The sequence below is a fragment of the Balaenoptera acutorostrata genome, chromosome 2 (assembly GCF_949987535.1).
Source record: "Balaenoptera acutorostrata chromosome 2, mBalAcu1.1, whole genome shotgun sequence".
In the NCBI taxonomy this organism is placed as follows: Eukaryota; Metazoa; Chordata; class Mammalia; order Artiodactyla; family Balaenopteridae; genus Balaenoptera; species Balaenoptera acutorostrata.
The window spans coordinates 170907163-170926460 of record NC_080065.1 but is presented as its reverse complement, the minus strand read 5'-3'; the positions used below and the strand labels follow the sequence as shown (position 1 = coordinate 170926460).

General features: G+C 36.0%; 1 pseudogene; it reads right to left on the bottom strand.

Moving 5' to 3' along the window:
* Positions 1-270: 270 nt before the first annotated feature.
* On the bottom strand, positions 271-18802 carry LOC130707224 (olfactory receptor 2T11-like; annotated as a pseudogene).
* Between the last annotated feature and the right edge of the window lie 496 nt (positions 18803-19298).

Sequence of the window (19298 nt, the reverse complement as noted above, 5' to 3'; positions counted from 1 at the left end):
CACTGAAAAATGTCTAAATATTTCAGATATAAAAAGAGAAGATTGGAACTTTGTGTTTATGAACTGGTTTGATGAATAACAATTGAATTGATCCATTTTGAAAATACATTATTAGAAACTGATTGAGAAAAAGCTCCTTACAAACTATTTATGATTGAATTAATATTGTCAATCGAATTCAACCATGTGGTTTGCCTATAGGGCTACAGCAAAGTACTTCATGCTGGAAAATGTGAATTTGATGCTCCTGGAGTCTTTGTTCTTGACCCTCTAGATAACTGTTTTCCACCTTGATAGGTATGTGTTCCATTTAGAGACTGGATGTTTCCTCAGGACCTTCTGGAAAGCTCCTAACACATCTTTGTCTCTCAAGCTTAGATGAGTGGATTGAGCATGGGTGTGAGGACAGTGCAAAATACAGACACAGCCTGCTTCTGATCAGGGGTATGAGAGGAACCAGGTGTCATGTACATATAAACATATGGTCCTAGATAAAAGCTTACCACTGTTAAGATGGGAGAAACAGGTGACCAAGGCTTTGTTCCTGCCTTGGGGGGATTTCATATGCAGGACAGTGAGGAAGATGAAGGTGTATGAAGCCATAATAAATCCAAAAGGGATGATGATAAATGTGATGCCCATCACAGAGACCACTACTTCATAGGTGGAAGTGTCTTTGCATGAGATCTTCATGATTGCTGGGATCTCACAGAAGAAATGGTGGATTTCTCTGGAGCCACAGATAGGCAGATTCATAGCATAGAATGTGTGGGCTGTAGAAGCTAAAATGCCCCCAGCAAGACACTATGACCATTTGCACAGACCCCTTGGTTTATAATGACTGCATATCTCAAGGGGTTACAAACAGCTACGTATCAATCATAGGCCATGAGGGTCAAGAGGATATATTCAGCACCCCCAAGAGTAAAGAAGAAAAATAGCTGGGTTCCACAGCCAACACGAGTGATGTCCTTCCTTCCAGAGAAAAAGTTTACCATCATCTTTGCAACAGTGCCGCTGATGAGGGCCAGGTCTATGAGAGAATGGTGGCTGAGCAGAAAGTACATTGGAGTGTGGAGCCTCAAGTCCATCCATATCAGGAGGAGCAGGATGAAGTTCCCAATTACTGCAGCAAGCTAGATCAGGATGATAAGGTAGATAAGAATACTGACATACTTCATATTGGGGAAGAGTCCTGAGAGAATAACACCTGTTGTTAATGTCTCATTTTCTTCCTCAATGGCTATGACTGATCTGGTCGAACCAAAAGAAGAAGGAAAGGGGAACAAAAGTCAAACTAAATGCTTTAAATACTTTAAAAATATTTTATTGGTCAAGTATTGCTGTAATAATGTGAGATAAAAAATGACTCCACAAATGTCAATGGCTTATGACAATAAACATGTATTTTCTTGCTGCCATGTCTGTAAGTCAGGTGGAGCATTTTGCTTTAGGCTGCCAATCAAGTACAGATATACTCCACCAATACTTCTCTCATTCTGGGGCTTGCTCTTCTTAAGGAAGATGGCAGAAACCAAAAATGGGCAAGAAAAACTACATGATTCCCCCTAATGCCTGAACTTAGAACTGACTCTATTACTTGCTACCACATTCCCCTGACTAAAGCAAGTAGAAGCCCAACATCAATGTGGTGGAGAAATAAACTCCACCCACAGTGAACCACAAAAGGATGAGGCATGAAGAGAGAAACAGAAACAACTAACATGATCTATTATATTTCTCATAGTTCCTACCTCCACCATCCTCAATTTCATGATTTTGATGCTGGGTTTTCAGATGTTTCATAATTTAATTTTTAGTCTTCTGTTTAATGTGTTCTGTTAAGCCTCAGTAATAAAGATCTATGGGTTTCCTATGATCACAAACTATTTTCACTATGGAGAATGCCTTGAGATCATAGGCAGCCATTTCTTATAGCCACGGCTAGATATGCAACAGGTAAACACACAAACTTTTTTTCTTAGCAGTCCTCTACCTATGGATCTGGTTACATAAATCCATGGAAGAAACCATAGATAAATGTGAAATAGAGTGCAGCAAAATGAATCTGTTGTCCTTGTACTTGAATCTAGGAGGTCTTTTTCTAAAACAACACACATCAGCCAAGGAATGAACTGATATAGTCAGTGGTGTGTTTTCCTTTAGATTTATTCATAGAAACTTATATAAACCACATCAGGATAAATTCAGAAAAAATAACTAAATCAGATTTCATAAGCTCTACATGAGAAATAAGATTGTGCCTGCATTCAAGAGGAAACATATTCCTCCCTAAAAGTTTGTGGAAATAGAAATGGAGAATTTTCTACTCTAAGCAGCTTGAAACAGGCTAGAAGCAACTAAGCATGAAATGTAATTTTTACGACCATGTCACTAGTTACGCAGATTGTATTTAGGCGTTAAGAAAACGTCAATCTACAACAAATCTGTAGGGTAGGAAAATGCAATTAAGGGGTGGGGTAAGGGACAAATTTCAAAAGGAAAACTCTGATTGGTACATGAAAAGTTTATTAAGATTTCCCACTTTCCCAACCAACACTGCCAAGTGGTACCACCTGGTGGCAACAGTGGTGATGTGTAAATTCCCACTGAAAAATGAAGATGACACTGAGGATTTACTCTTAATGCTGCTTCATTGATGTTTACTAGGTTTACTTACTTCTGGGACCCAATAATTATGTTTTCCCATGAGCTGACTACTAAATTTCCAGATAGAGGTTATGGAAAGCTCTTAAGAACAGTGGGACAAGGAGGTGAAAGTTGAAGAAAGAACCAGATCCAAAAGGTGATTTAATTTAGTAAAAATGTTCTTAACATTTGTCCTGTATCCTTAAAGTTGCACCAGGTTAATTGAACTAAATATTCCCCCTTGGCTTTCCAAGTTGCTACAAAGGACTCTATTAAGGGGAAATATTTACCCCGAAGAGAGGCAAAACAGTAGATATAATTATTGGAAGCCAGGCCAGTCTCTTCATCATTTTACCTGTGCTTGTTTACCTATACACACTGGATTTTCCTCAAAAAAACATGCTTCCCCAAAGTAGTGATGTTCCTGGTTGCTTCCTGAAGAAGGCTTGGTGTTAGGAGACTGGAGCATTTTGTTTTCCACCTGCAAGTGGTATTTCTGAGATCATATAGACAATTACATGTACACATGACAACAGCAAGTGCCCCAGAAGATCCTTGAGGCAAATAGGAAACCACAGAGGAAGTGAGTCCCTAGATACCCATTAAGTGATATGTTTTTCTCTATTGCATTGGGTTTTCCTTAAAACAAGACTCTGGGGTGGGGAGGATTACCGGTGTTTATCCGGGATTTTATTCTCCTGTGTTGCTTAAATATGTCCCACATTTTAGTTTCTCATGAAGCCTCATTTATTTGGGATGGATTTTCTGACTCATCAATAAATTATGTTCTGGTAAACCATTACTGAATTTACTTGAAGATGGTAAATTTTACTTTCTCCAGTAGCAGTCACATACAGAAGGGATTTTTCTCTCTCGCAGATTCAAAACACGTTGTCGCTCAGGACAAACATAGCTCTTCATCATCATGAAAACTGGCCATCTTTGCTTTCAAATAATTTCTTTCCTAATGGTTTTCCACAAGTAATATGTAAATATATTATCAGTGATAAAGCTTTTTAAAAATACACAGTTACAAGAAGTAACTAGTGAAATCTACTTATTCTCCTATCTCTTCCCATACCCTCCCTGGAGGTAGTTATTGATAACAAATTGTTGTGCATCTTTCCAACCATATATGAGATTTCTCTCTGTTTCATTTCTAGCTTTTTAAAATAAATTTTTATTTTGAAATGATTTTAGATTTACAGAAAAGATGCAAGAATAATACAGAGAATTCCCATACATCAGCTTCACTTAATGTTAATGTGTTTGTTAAAACTAAGAAATTAACATTGGTATATTGCTATTAACTAAACTCCAGACCTCATTTGGGTTTCACCAATTTTTCCACTAATGTTATCTTTTTCCCTTCCAGGATTCAATCCACGATACCATGTTTCATTTAGTCATCATGCTTCCTCATCACCTCCTATCTGTGACATTTTCTGTGTTTCCATTTTTAAAGACTTTGAAAATTTAAAGAGTATTGGTCAGATATTATGTACAATATCCCTCAATCTGAGTTTCTCAGATGTTTTGCTATGACTAGATTAGAGTTATGTATTTAGAGAAGATTATCACATAGATAATATTATGTCTCATCAAGGGATACGTGACGTCAACATGAGTTATTGGTGGCTTGTTAACATTCATCACTTAGTTAAGGTAGTGTTAGCCAGCACATTTCCATTTTAAAGCTACTATTTTTCCCCTTCTGTACTCTATTTTTGGAAGTGAATCTTTTAAATCCAGTTCACACTTAAGGGGATAAGGGCTTAAGTTCCACTTTCAGGGAGTGAGTATCCACATATTTATTATTTGGAATCCTGTAAAGAAGTTTCATCCCTTCTTCCCCATTTGTTTATTAAACCATTTATTTTTATCAGTATGCTCTCACGTATATGTATATTCAACTTTGTGTTATAATCCAACACCACGTTATTTATTATTCACTGTGTAAATACCTAGAAGGAGAATTGTTGGCTTTTAGCAAGTCTGTATTTAACCTGATAAACATTTGTGAAAATGCTTTTGAAAGTGCTGTACCATTTTGTATTCCCACTCTGGCCATCAGTTGGTATTGTCAGTTATTTGAATTTTAGCTATTCTAACAGATACGTAGGGCTATGCTATGTGATTTAAATGTCATTTCTATTACTCACATTACTAACAGATTTGATCATCTTTTAATTGATTTTGGGTAAAGTTTCAGGTCAAATCTTTTATATATATATTCTAATTATTGATAATTCAGAGTTTAAAATTTTTTTTAATTTTTAAATTTTGATTTATTTAATTATTTATTTATTTGGCTGTGCTGCAGAGCTTGCAGGATCTTTTTTTTTTCTTAACTTTTTTTTTTAACATCTATATTGGAGTATAATTGCTTTACAATGGTGTGTTAGTTTCTGCTTTATAACAAAGTGAATCAGTTATACATATACATATGTCCCCATATCGCTTCCCTCTTGCATCTCCCTTCCTCCCACCCTCCCTATCCCACTCCTCTAGGTGGACACAAAGCACTGAGCTGATCTCCCTGTGCTATGCGGCTGCTTCCCACTAGCTATCTATTTTACATTTGGTAGTGTATACATGTCCATGCCACTCTCTCACTTTGTCCCAGCTTACCCTTCCCCCTCCCCGTATCCTCAAGTCCATTTTCTAGTAGGTCTGTGTCTTTATTCCCGTCTTCCACCTAGGTTTGTCATGACCATTTTTTTTTTTTTAGATTCCATATATATGTGTTAGCATACAGTATTTGTTTTTCTCTTTCTGACTTACTTCACTCTGTATGACAGACTCTAGGTCCATCCACCTCACTACAAATAACTCAGTTTCGTTTCCTTTCATGGCTGAGTAATATTCCATTGTATATATGTGCCACATCTTCTTTATCCATTCATCCGATGATGGACACTTAGGTTGCTTCCATGTCCTGGCTACTGTAAATAGAGCTGCAATGAACATTTTGGTACATGACTCTTTTTGAATTATGGTTTTCTCAGGGTATATGCCCAGTAGTGGGATTGCTGGGTCATATGGTAGTTCTAGTTTTAGTTTTTTAAGGAACCTCCATACTGTTCTCCATAGTGGCTGTATCAATTTACATTCTCACCAACAGTGCAAGAGGGTTCCCTTTTCTCCACACCCTATCCAGCATTTATTGTTTGTAGATCTTTTGATGATGGACATTCTGACTGGTGTGAGATGATATCTCATTGCAGTTTTGATTTGCATTTTGCTAATGATTAATGATGTTGAGCATTCTTTCATGTGCTAGTTGGCAATGTGTATATCTTCTTTGGAGAAATGTCTATTTAGGTCTTCTGCCCATTTTTGGATTGGGTTGCTTGTTTTTTTGTTATTGAGGTGCATGAGCTGCTTGTAAACTTTGGAGATTAATCCTTTGTCAGTTGCTTCATTTGCAAATATTTTCTCCCATTCTGAGGGTTGTCTTTTCGTCTTGTTTATGGTTTCCTTTGCTGTGCAAAAGCTATTAAGTTTCATTAGGTCCCATTTGTTTATTTATTTTTTTATTTCCATTTCTCTAGGAGGTGGGTCAAAAAGGATGTTGCTGTGATTTATGTCATAGAGTGTTCTGCCTATGTTTTCCTCTAAGAGTTTTATAGTGTCTGGCCTTACATTTAGGTCTTTAATCCATTTTGAGTTTATTTTTGTGTATAGTGTTAGGGAGTGTTCTAATTTCATTCTTTTACATGTGGCTGTGCAGTTGTCCCAGCACCATTTATTGAAGAGGCTGTCTTTTCTCCACTGTACATTCTTGCCTCCTTTATCAAAGATAAGGTGATCATATGTTCATGGGTTTATCTCTGCCTTTCTATCCTGTTCCATTGATCTATATTTCTGTTTTTTGCCAGTAGCATGCTGTCTTGATTACTGTAGCTTTGTAGTATAGTCTGAAGCCAGGGAGCCTGATTCCTCCAGCTCCGTTTTTCTTTCTCAAGATTACTTTGGGTATTTGGGGTCTTTTGTGTTTCCATACAAATTGTGAAATTTTTTGTTCTAGTTCTGTGAAAAATGTCAGTGGTAATTTGATAGGGATTGCATTGAATCTGTAGATTGCTTTGGGTAGTAGAGTCATTTTCACAATGTTGATTCTTCCAATCCAAGAAAATGGTATATCTCTCCATCTATTTGTATCATCTTTAATTTCTTTCATCAGTGTCTTATAATTGTCTGCATACAGGTCTCTGTCCCCTTAAGTAGGTTTATTCCTAGATATTTTATTCTTTTTGTTGCAATGGTAAATGGGAGTGTTTTCTTAATTTCTTTTTCAGATTTTTTCATCATTAGTGTATAGGAATGCAAGAGATTTCTGAGCATTAATTTTGTATCCTGCTACTTTACCAAATTCATTGATTAGCTCTAGTAGTTTTCTGGTAGCATCTTTAGGATCCTCTATGTATAGTATCATGTCATCTGCAAACAGTGACAGCTTTACTTCTTGTTTTCCGATTTGGATTCCTTTTATTTCTTTTTCTTCTCTGATTGCTGTGGTTAAAACTTCCAAAACTATGTTGAATCATAGTGGTGAGAGTGGGCAACTTTGTCTTGTTCCTGATCTTAGTGGAAATGGTTTCAGTTTTTCACCATTGAGGATGATGTTGGCTGTGGGTTTGTCATATATGGTCTTTATTAGGTTGAGGTGAGTTCCCTCTATGCCTACTTTCTGGAGTGTTTTTTTATCATAAATGGGTGTTGAATTTTGTCAAAAGCTTTCTCTGCATCTATTGAGGTGATCATATGGTTTTTCTCCTTCAATTTGTTAATATGGTGTATCACATTGATTGATTTGCATTTATTGAAGAATCCTTGCATTCCTGGGATAAACCCCACTTGATCATGGTGTATGATCCTCTTAATGTCCTGTTGGATTCTGTTTGCTAGTATTTTGTTGAGGATTTTTGCATCTATGTTCATCAGTGATATTGGCCTGTAGTTTTCTTTCTTTGTGACATCTTTGTCTGGTTTTGGTATCAGGGTGATGGTGGCCTCATAGAATGAGTTTTGGAGTGTTCCTCCCTCTGCTATATTTTGGAAGAGTTTGAGAAGGATAGGTGTTAGCTCTTCTCTAAATGTTTGATAGAATTCGCCTGTGAAGCCATCTGGTCCTGGGCTTTTGTTTGTTGGAAGGTTTTTAAACACAGTTTCAATTTCAGTGCTTGTGATTGGTCTGTTCATATTTTCTATTTCTTCCTGGTTCACTCTCGGAAGGTTGTGCATTTCTAAGAATTTGTCCATTCCTCCAGGTTTTCCTTGTAGTAATCTCTCATGAGCCTTTGTATTTTTGCAGTGTCAGTTGTTACTTCTCCTTTTTCATTTCTAATCCTATTGATTTGAGTCTTCTCCCTTTTTTTCTTGATGAGTCTGGCTAATGGTTTATCAATTTTGTTTATCTTCTCAAAGAACCAGCTTTTAGTTTTATTGATCTTTACTATCGTTTCCTTCATTTCTTTTTCATTTATTTCTGATCTGATCTTTATGATTTCTTTCCTTCTGCTAACTTTGGGGGTTTTTTGTTCTTCTTTCTCTAATTGCTTTAGGTGTAAGGTTAGGTTTTTTATTTGAGATGTTTCTTGTTTCTTAAGGTAGGATTGTACTGTTATAAGCTTCCCTCTTAGAACTGCTTTTGCTGCATCCCATAGGTTTTGGGTCATTGTGTTTTCATTGTCATTTGTTTCTAGGTATTTTTTGGTTTCCTCTTTGATTTCTTCAGTGATCTCTTGGTTATTTAGTAGTGTATCATTTAGTCTCCATGTGTTTGTGGGTTTTTTACAGATTTTTTCCTGTAATTGATATCTAGTCTCATAGCTTTGTGATCGGAAAAATTACTTGATACGATTTCAATTTTCTTAAATTTACCAAGGTTTGATTTGTGACCCAAGATATGATCTATCCTGGAGAATGTTCTTTCAGCACTTGAGAAGAAAGTGTATTCTGTTGCTTTTGGATGGAATGTCCTATAAATATCAATTAAGTCCCTCTTATTTAATGTATCATTTAGAGCTTGTGTTTCCTTATTTATTTTCATTTTAGATGATCTGTCCATTGGTGAAAGTGAGGTGTTAAAGTCCCCTACTATGATTGTGTTACTGTTGATTTCCCCTTTTATGGCTGTTAGCATTTGCCTTATGTATTGAGGTGCTCCTATGTTGGGTGCATAAATATTTACAATTGTTATATCTTCTTCTTGGATTGATCCCTTGATCATTATGTAGTGTCCGTCTTTGTCTCTTGTAATAGTCTTTATTTTAAAGTCTATTCTGTCTGTTATGAGAATTGCTACTCCAGCTTTCTTTTGATTTCCATTTGCATGGAATATCTTTTTCCATCCCCTCAATTTCAGACTGTATGTGTCCCTAGGTCTGAAGTGGGTCTCTTGTAGACAGCATATATATGGGTCTTGTTTTTGTATCCATTCAGCCAGTGTCTGTCTTTTGTTTGGAGCATTTAATCCATTTACATTTAAAGTAATTATCAATATGCATGTTCCTATTACCATTTTCTTAATTTTGGGGGGTTTGTTATTGTAAGTCTTTTCCTTCTCTTGTGTTTCCTGCCTAGAGAAGTTCCTTTAACATTTGCTGTAAAGCTGGTTTGGTGATGCTGAATTCTTTTAGTTTTTGCTTGTCTGTAAAGGTTTTAATTTCTCTGTCAAATCTGAATAAGATCCTTGCTGGGTACAGTAATCTTGGTTGTAGGTTTTCCCCTTCATCACTTTAAATATGTCCAGCTTGCAGGGTCTTAGTTCCCCAGCCAGGGAGAGAACCCAGGCCCCAGCAGTGTATGCACTGAGTCCTAACTACTGGAACACCAGGGAATAACCTTTTATATGTTTTCTGCATATAAGTTCTTTATCAGCTATATGTTTTGAAATTATATTTTTCCCAGTTTATGGCTTGTAATTTTCTTAATCATGAATTTTTAAAAACATTTTTATAGATATATAATTCAAATATTGTAAGTTCACCTATGTAAAATATATACAATTAAATTGTTTTTAGTAATTTAGAGTTGTACAACTATCATCACAATCTAATGTTAGAGCATTTCATCATTGCAAAAAGAAACACTATACCAAGTAATAGTCAACCTTCATCCTCCCTTTCCCCAGCCATAAGCCCTCACTAATTTACTTTGCTTCCATACATTTGCCTAATCTGGAAAATTCATAGAAATTAAATCATATAATGTGCGGTTTTTTGTAGTTTGTTTTTTTCACTTAGCACAATGTTTTCAGCGTTTATGTATGTTATAGCACAAATCAGTACTTCATTCCTTTTTAATGCTAAATAATAATCTATTTTATTGATATAACACAGTTTGTTATACATTCATCAGATTATGTGTATTTGGTTTTCATTTTTGTCTATTATAAATAATTTGTTATGAAAAATTTTGTGCTTAAGTTTTTGTGTGGCTATATAATTCTATTTATCTCAGGTATATAACTAAAAGTAAAATTACTTGATCGAATGGTAACTCTATGTTAAACATTTTGAGAAAGTGATACACAGTTTTTAAAAGTGACCACACCATTTTACACTCCCACCAGCAATGTATGAGGGTTAAAATTACTCTACATCTTTGCATACACTTGTTGTCCGTTTTTTCTGTCTTAGACACCCTAGCAGGTATGAAGTGATATTTTATTGTGGTTTTGATTTGCGTTTCTGTAATGACTACCTGAAGTCAACCATCATTTCAGTGCTTGTGTAGCCTTTGTATATCTTCTTTAGAGAAATGTCTATTCAAATCCTTTGCATATTTCAATGGGGTTTTTCATCTTTTTTATTATTATTTTCCAAGTCTAATGAGGAATAATTGACAAATATAATCATATATATTTAAAGTGCACAATGTGATGATTTGACATATAGATTATGAAAATATTATCAAGATCAAGATAATTAACATGCCCATCACCTCACATAGTTAAATCCTGTGTGTGTGTGTTTTGTGTGTGTATGTTTGTATGTGTGTGTGTGGTGAGAATGCTTAATATCTACTCTCAGCAATTTTCAAGTATTCAGTTCCATATTATTAACTATAATCGCCATGCTATACACTGTCCTCAGAATGAGTCATCTCAAACTCTTCCCAGAGGAAGAAACACTCCCATGCTCATTCTATGAGGCCACCATCACCCTGATACTAAAACCAGACAAAGATATCACAAAAAAAGAAAATTACAGACCAATATCACTGATGAATATAGACACAAAAATCCTCAACAAAATACTAGCAAACAGAATGCAACAACAAATTAAAAGGATCATACACCATGATCAAGAGGGATTTATCCCAGGGATGCAAGGATTCTTCGATATATGCAAATCATTCAATGGGATATACAATATTAACAAACTGAAGAATAAAAAACAAATGATCATCTCAAATAATGCAGAAGAAGCTTTTGAGAAAATTCAACACCAATTTAGGATTAAAAGTCTCCAGAAAGTGGGCAGAGAGGGAACCTACCTCAACATAATAAAGGTCATATACAACAAACTCACAGCAAACATCATTCTCAATGGTGGAAAACTGAAACCATTTCCTCTAAGATCAGGAACAAGAAGAGGATGTCCACTCTCACCACTATTATTCAACATAGTTTTGGAAGTCCTGGCCACAGCAATCAGAGAAGAAATAGAAATAAAAGGAATCAAAATTGGAAAAGAAGAAGTAAAGCTGTCACTGTTTGCAGATGACATGATACTATACATAGAAAATCCTAAAGATGCCACCAGAAAACTACTAGAGCTAATCAATGAATCTGGTAAAGTTGCAGGATACAAAATTAATGCACAAAATCTCTTGCATTTCTATACACTAACAACGAAAGATTAGAAAGAGAAATTAAGGAAACACTCCCATTTACCACTGCAACAAAAAGAATAAAATACCTAGGAATAAACCTACCTAAGGAGGCAAAAGACCTGTACTCAGAAAACTATAAGACACTGATGAAAGAAATCAAAGATGACACAAACAGATAAAGAGATATACCATGTTCTTGGATTGGAAGAATCAATATTGTGAAAATGACTATACTATCCAAAGCAATCTACAGATTCAGTGCAGTCCCTATCAAATTACCAATGGCATTTTTCACAGAACTAGAACAAAAAATCTTAACACTTGTATAGAAACACATAAGACCATGAATAACCAAAGCAATCTTGAGGGAAAAAAAAATAACAACAAAAAAAAAAGAGTTGGAGGAAACAGGCTCCCTGACTTCAGACTATACTACAAAGGTACAGTACTCAAGAAACTATGGTACTGGCACAAAAACAGAAATATAGATCAATGGAACAGGATAGAAAGCCCAGAGATATATGCACACACCCACGCACCTATGGTCAACTAATCTATGAAAAAGTAGGCAAGAATATACAATGGAGAAAAGACGGTCTCTTTAATAAGTCATGCTGGGAAATCTGGACAGCTACATGTAAAAGAATGATATTAGAACACTCCCTAACTCCATACACAAAAATAAACTCAAAATGGATGAAAGACCTAAATGTAAGATTGGACACTATAAAACTGTTAGAGGAAAACATAGGAAGAACACTCTTTGACATAAATCACAACAAGATCTTTTTTGACCTACCTCCTAGAGTAATGGAAATAAAAACAAAAATAAACAAATGGGACATAATGAAACTTAAAAGCTTTTGCACAACAAAGGAAACCATAAACAGGATGAAAAGACAACTCTCAAAATGGAAGAGAATATTTGCCAACAAAGCAACTGACAAAGGATTAATCTCCAAAATATACAAAGAGCTCAGGCAGCTCAACATCAAAAAACCAAACAACCCAATAAAAAATGGGCGGAAGACCTAGATACACATTTCTCCAAAGAAGATATACAGATGGTCAACAAACATGTGAAAAGATGCTCAATAACACTAATTATTAGAGAATTGCATATCAAAACTACAATGAGGTATCACCTTACACTGGCCAGAATGGCCATCATCAAAAATGCTACAAACAATAAATGCTGGACAGGGTGTGAAGAAAAGGGAACTCTCTTGCACTGTTGGTGGGAATGTAAATTGATACAGCCACTATGTAGAACAGTATGGAGGTTACTTAAAAAACTAAAAATAGAACTACTATATGACCCTTCAATCCCACCAATGGGCACATACCCAGAGAAAACCATAATTCAAAATGACACATGCACCCCAATGTTCATTGCAGCACTATTTGCAGTAGCCAGGTCATGGAAGCAACCTAAATGCCCATTGACAGAAGAATGGATAAAGAACATGTGGTACATATATACAATGGAATATTACTCAACCATAAAAAGGAACAAAATTAGCTAATTTGTAGAGACGTGGATGGACCTATAGGCTGTCATACAGAGTGAAGTAAGTCAGAAAGAGAAACACAAATATCATATATTAACACATATGTGTGGAATGTAGAAAAATGGTACAGATGAACCTGTCTGCAAGGCAGAAATAGCGACACATACTTAGAGAACAAACGTATGGACACCAAGGCAGGAAAGAGAGGCTGGGATGAATTGGGAGATTGGGGTTGACATATATACACTAATATGTATAAAATAGGTAACTAATGAAAACCTGCTGTATAGCACAGGGAACTCTACTTCACTTCGCTATACTGTAGAAATTAACACAACATTGTAAACAACTATACCTCCCCCCTCCCAAAAGAACTAGTTTATCTTATAACTGAAAGTTTTTGTGCTTTGACCTACATCTCCCCATTTTCCCTACCCACAGCCCCTCAGTATTATACACCCTTTTTTCATAAAATAGCTTTTTAAATTACTTTTAAGTAACATCAAATAGTATTTGTCATTCTCTTTCTGGCTTATTTCACTTAGCATAATGCCCTCCAGATTCATCAATGTTGTCACAAATGACAAGATTTTCTTCTATTTTGAACAATATTTCTCTGTGTGTGTTTGTATGTATCATCACATTTTCTTTATCCATTCATGTGTTGAAGAGTACTTCACCTTTGAACACTTTAAACCACTTTTTTTCTTTTTCTTAAATTTTAAGTTTTATTTTCACTTCTTTTTGTCATTAGGCTATATCCCACTGGGGATATACAGCTAAATTACTGCATTTTATTTATTTATTTATTTATTTATTTATTTATTTATGGCTGTGTTGGGTCTTCGTTTCTGTGCGAGGGCTTTCTCTAGTTGTGGCAAGTGGGGGCCACTCTTCATCACGGTGCGTGGGCCTCTCACTATCGCGGCCTCTCCCTTTGCGGAGCACAGGCTCCAGGCACGCAGGCTCAGTAATTGTGGCTCACGGGCCTAGTTGCTCCACGGCATGTGGGATCTTCCCAAACCAGGGCTCGAACCCGTGCCCCCTGCATTGGCAGGCAGATTCTCAAGCACTGCGCCACCAGGGAACCCCTAAACCACTTTTTTAACCCATTTCAATTTTTTTCCCGTATCTTAGCTATGTGAAAAATGCCACAATGAACATGGGAGTACAGATATTTCTTCAAGATACGATTTTGTTTCCTTTGGACAATACCAGGAGTGGGATTGCTTGATCATATGATAGTTCTAATTTTAATTTTTAAAGGAACATATGTATCAATATATTGCCATAATGGTTTTACTGACACATTCCCACCAAGAGTCCGTAAATATTCTCTTTTCTTCACATTCTCTCCAACACTTTTTATCTCTTGTCAGTTTGACAAGAGACATCCTAACATGTGTGAGGTGATACCTCATTGAGGTTTTAATTTGCAGTTCCCTGATAGTAAAATTGAGCATTTTTTCAAGTACTGGTTGGATATTTGGATTTCTATTTTAGAAAAATGTCTATTCAAGTCCTTTGCCCATTTTTAGTTGGATTATGTTGGTGGTTGCTATTGGGTTATATATGTTCTTTATATATTTTTTATATTAACCTGTTATCAGATACATGGTTTGAAAATATTTTCATCCATTCTGTAGGTTACCTTTTCAATTTATTGGTTGTTTTCTTTGCTGTACAGAAGCTTTTTAGTTTGATGAATTCCCACTTGTTTATTTTAGCTATTGTTGTCTGTGCTTAGGGAATCCTATCAAAAAAATTTATTGCCAAGACCAATGTCAAAGAGATTTTTTTCCCTATGTTTTCTTCTAGGAGTTTTACAATTTCTGGTCTTATATTTAAGTCCTTAATCCATTTCGAGTTAATTTTTCTGAGTTATGTAAGATAAGGGTCTAGTTTTATTCATTTGCATGTGGATATCCAATTTTTCAACATCATTTATTAAAGAGGATATCATTTCGCCATTGAGTGTTTTTTGAACCATTGTCAAAGATTAGCTGAACATGTATGTGTAGGTTTACTGCTGGGCTCTCAATCTGTTCCATAGGTCTAAGTGCCTGCTTTTATTCCAGTACCATACTGTTTTGATTACTATAGCTTTCTAATACAGTTTGAAAAAGGGAATTGTGATGTCTCCAGTTTTGTTCTTCTTCCTTAAAATGGCTTTACCTATTTGTATTCTTTTGTGCTTTCATACAAATTTTAAGATAGTTTTTTTTCTATTTCTGTTTAAAATGCCATTGGGATTTTGATAGGAATTTTACTGAACCTGTGGATTGCTTCAGGTAGTATGAACATTTTAGCAATATTAATTCTTCCAACCCAAGAACGTGGGATTGTTTTTTTCCATTTATCTTTGTCCCCTTCAATTTCTTTGGTAAAAGTCTTATAGTTTTGGTGTACAGATCTTTCAACTCCTTGGTTAAATTCATTTCTATGTATCTTAATGTTTTGATGCAATTGTAAATGGTATTGATTTTTTAATTTCTCTTTCAGATAGTTCATTGTTAGTTTACAGAAATGCAACTGATTTTTGTATATTGATTTTTTTTCTGCCACTTTACTGAATTCATTTTTTACTCCTAAGAGTTTTTTTTGTGAAGTCTTTAGTATTTTCTAGATACAAGATCATGTCATCTACAAAGACAATTTTACTTCTTCCTCTCGAGTGTGAATGTCTTTTATTTCTTTTTCTTGGCTGATTATTCTGGCTAGGACATCAAGTACTATGCTGAATAGAAGTGGTAAGAGGGAGCATTCTTATTTCTGACCTAAGAGAAAAAGTTTATAATCCTTCATCATTGAGTATGATATTAGCAGTCAGTTTGTCATATATGACCTTTATTATGTTTAGTTATGTTTCTTCTATACTCAATTTATTGAGAGTTTTGTAATAAAAGGGTGTTAAATATTGTCAAATACTTTTTCTGCACCTACTGAGATGATCATATGAATTTATTCTTTATTCTGTTAATGATGGATATCACAACTTGATTTTTGTGTATTGAAGCCTCACTGCATTTGAAGCATAAATCTCACTTGATCATGGTGTATAATGCATTTAATATGCTCTTGAATTAGGTTTTCTAGTACTTTGTTGAAGATTTTAGCATCTATTGTCATCAGGGAATAAATATTGGCTTATAATTTTATTTCTTATGTGTCCTTATCTGGTTTTGCATCCGGATAATACTGACCTTATAAAATAAGTTTGGAACTGCCTCCACCTTCAAGTTTGTGGAAAAGTTTCAGAAGGAATACATTTTCCATCCCTTCACTTTCAGCAGATGTGTGTCCTTAAATCTTATGTGTGTGTCTTATAGACAATAGATAATTGAATCTTTTTTTTTTCTATTCAACATTCTATGTCTCTTGAGAAATTTAAACTATTTACATTTAGAATAATTATTGATAAGTAAGGTTTACAATTACCATTTTTAAATTGTTTTCTGATTATTTTGTAGTTGGCTTTGTCCTTTTTATTCACTCTTGCTGATCTTCCAATGAAGATCTCTTTTAGTTGAGTCTGTTTGGGGATCTTTGAGCTTCATGTACATGGATATCCATATATCACCGAAGATTTTTGAAGTTTTTCACATTAGTTCTTAAATAAGCTTTCTGCCTCTTCTCCCTCTCTCCCTTCTCCTTCTGGGACTCCCATAATGCAAACATTATTTCACTTACTGATGTCCCACAATTCACATAGACTGTCTCCACTTTTCTCATTCTTATTTCGTTTTTCTCCTCTGACTAGATAATTTCAAAAGATCTGTATTCAAGTTCACAGATTCTGCATGAGTAAGCCTGCTGTTGAATCTCCTTACTGTATTTTTCATTTCAATATATCGTTCTCCTGAGTTATTGAGTTGTCTGTGTTTTCTTGAATCTCATTGCACCTCCTTAATATAATCATTTGGAATTCTTTTTTTTTTTTTTTTTTTTTTTTTAGGTAACTCACAGATCTAAATTTCTTTGGGGTTGTTTACTTAAAAATTATTCTGTTCCTTTGGTGATGTCATGTTTCCTTGTTTTTTCATGTTTCTAATGCCTTTGCATTGATATCTGTACATTTGAGTGAGCAGTCACTTCTTCCAGTCTTTATGGACTGACTTCAGTTTGGAAAGACCTTCAGTTGAAGATGACTGTGAGGGCACCTGTGAGGTGGGGTGTAACATCTCTGGTTCCAGGGAGGGTGCAGTGTTATGGTCTCCTTGAATCTCCATCAGCTGAGGTCAACTTTGGGAAAGACTCTAGGATTCCATGATGACCAAGACTAAGGTAATACTGCAGGTGTGTGTGGTGACAGTGGAGGCTAAGTCTATTGAGGCCATCAGTGCAAAAAGCTACTGGGGTCCTCTTGTTCTCCTTTTTGCCCATTGGGAAAGTTCTAGCTGAGTAAATTCCTCTTAGTGCCAGGTCTGGGACACAGGTACTCAGAGCATCAGCAGATTCATGTCCTCGACTAAAGGTTTTGCAGAACTATAGTGACACCTGGGGCCTGTGGCACAGGAGCACTTGCTGTGGCAGTGGTGGTGGTGTGTGAAATGTAGACATGTGAAAGTCACTATGGAATGAGAGTCTGAGTTACTGGAGCTCGTACTAGTGACTCGGTCCTTGGGGAGAAGCAGGATGAAGCAGCATGGGACCAGGGATTAAAAGGCATAGCAATGACCTGGACCAGCTGTGGGGTGCAATGGAAGCATGCCCTGGGGATGGCAGGTCAGAGTCCTGACTCAGGTCCCAGGGTGTAGGACACAGAGCAACAACATCATAGCTCAGTGATGGTGGCTTAAAGACCCAACTCAGGACCCTGTGGGCAGGGCATAGAGAAACAATAGTGTGGCTTCTGTGATAGTAGGTCGAAGTTGTAACTTAGAACACTGGGGGCAGTGTGCAACACAGTGGCAAGGCATTTTGGCATCCAAATAACTAAGAGAGAGGTGCATCAGGAACTTGGATCCCTGGAGCCATATCCAGCCCCAGAGAAGAGACAGGGCAGAGGCAGTGTCATGATAAGCAGGGTTTCCACACAAGAAGGACATTCTCAGGAGGTACATGCAGTACCCTGGAAACAAAGAGTTAACAATGTTAGGGCACCTCAAAAAGGCATGTATTAGTCAATCAGGTTAACAAGGCTCCCAGTGTGGTCTCCTATCCTAGGGAGTTCTACCCTGGGGTGGCCAGTGCAGCCTGAATAAATTAGTTTAGTCCTTAGTTTCTCAGGGCCTGATCAAGGCAGTTAGATTCAAATGATATTGTTTGTCTATGACATCAGTTTATCCTTCTCATGAGTGTGGGTGATATCCAGAGATGTTTTGGGTAGAACGTGCAGGAGCTCAAGGCTTCCTGTGCTGTCTCATAGTCAATAATGTCTGGTATGTCTCAGTTAGTAATTAAAACTTTACATTTTCTAAGACATTGTTTATTTTTATTCAGATCTTTTATCCAAAAAGGTTGTATGCAAGGAAAAAAATTTTTATTTAACCTAACCAGGAACACACATTGTGTTTAAGAATTGGTTAGCATAAAATCTTGAATTTTTAAACGATTTTTAAATGAATTTACATAACCTCCCACCCATTGATGATTAATAGCCATCTTAACTTTTCATCTTTTCAAGCCTTTGGAAAAGAGGTTGATGATGATGGAAGGCCTTTTCAGGGTACCCCATGGAGACAGAAGTATCAATGAATGTGAGAAGAATGTACAGTTGAAGGAAATGAAGATAAACTTGCTTACCTTACAATGCCCTGTTCAGCAAAATTATTTTTATAAAGAGGATACTGGTACATGACACGTTTGGACAAAGGTAACTAATATTATCAGGGAATATCACACACTGTAGGAAAATTGAATTTCTAAAATGTTTGCCTATCTAACAAGGTTGCTTCTTAGTTCTGTTAAAATGAGCACTCTTCTTATATGCAACACATTTCTCTGTTGCCCAAACAGAAGAAGGTAAGGAAGTATGCGACTTGTTCTGACCAATCAAAGACCTCATTGTTTTCTCAACAGTGACCAGATCAATAGTGTGCTCCTGACCAGAATAGGGCAGACCTTGATGACCACATGAGTCTTTTTGCTAAAATTATTAAGATGGATTCTTTGCTGATGGCATTCCCTGACCACCTGTAGGGTGAGTGTCTTAGGTGTGTGACACATAACGTTCCCCTAAAAAGTCAGTTCAGCTAAGCTGGTTTCTATTATAACTGGAAAAAAACATCTCAAAGCACAAGCTTGGCTGATATAGTTCTTTAGAAGATAAGTTCTTTGAAAACATTATATCTG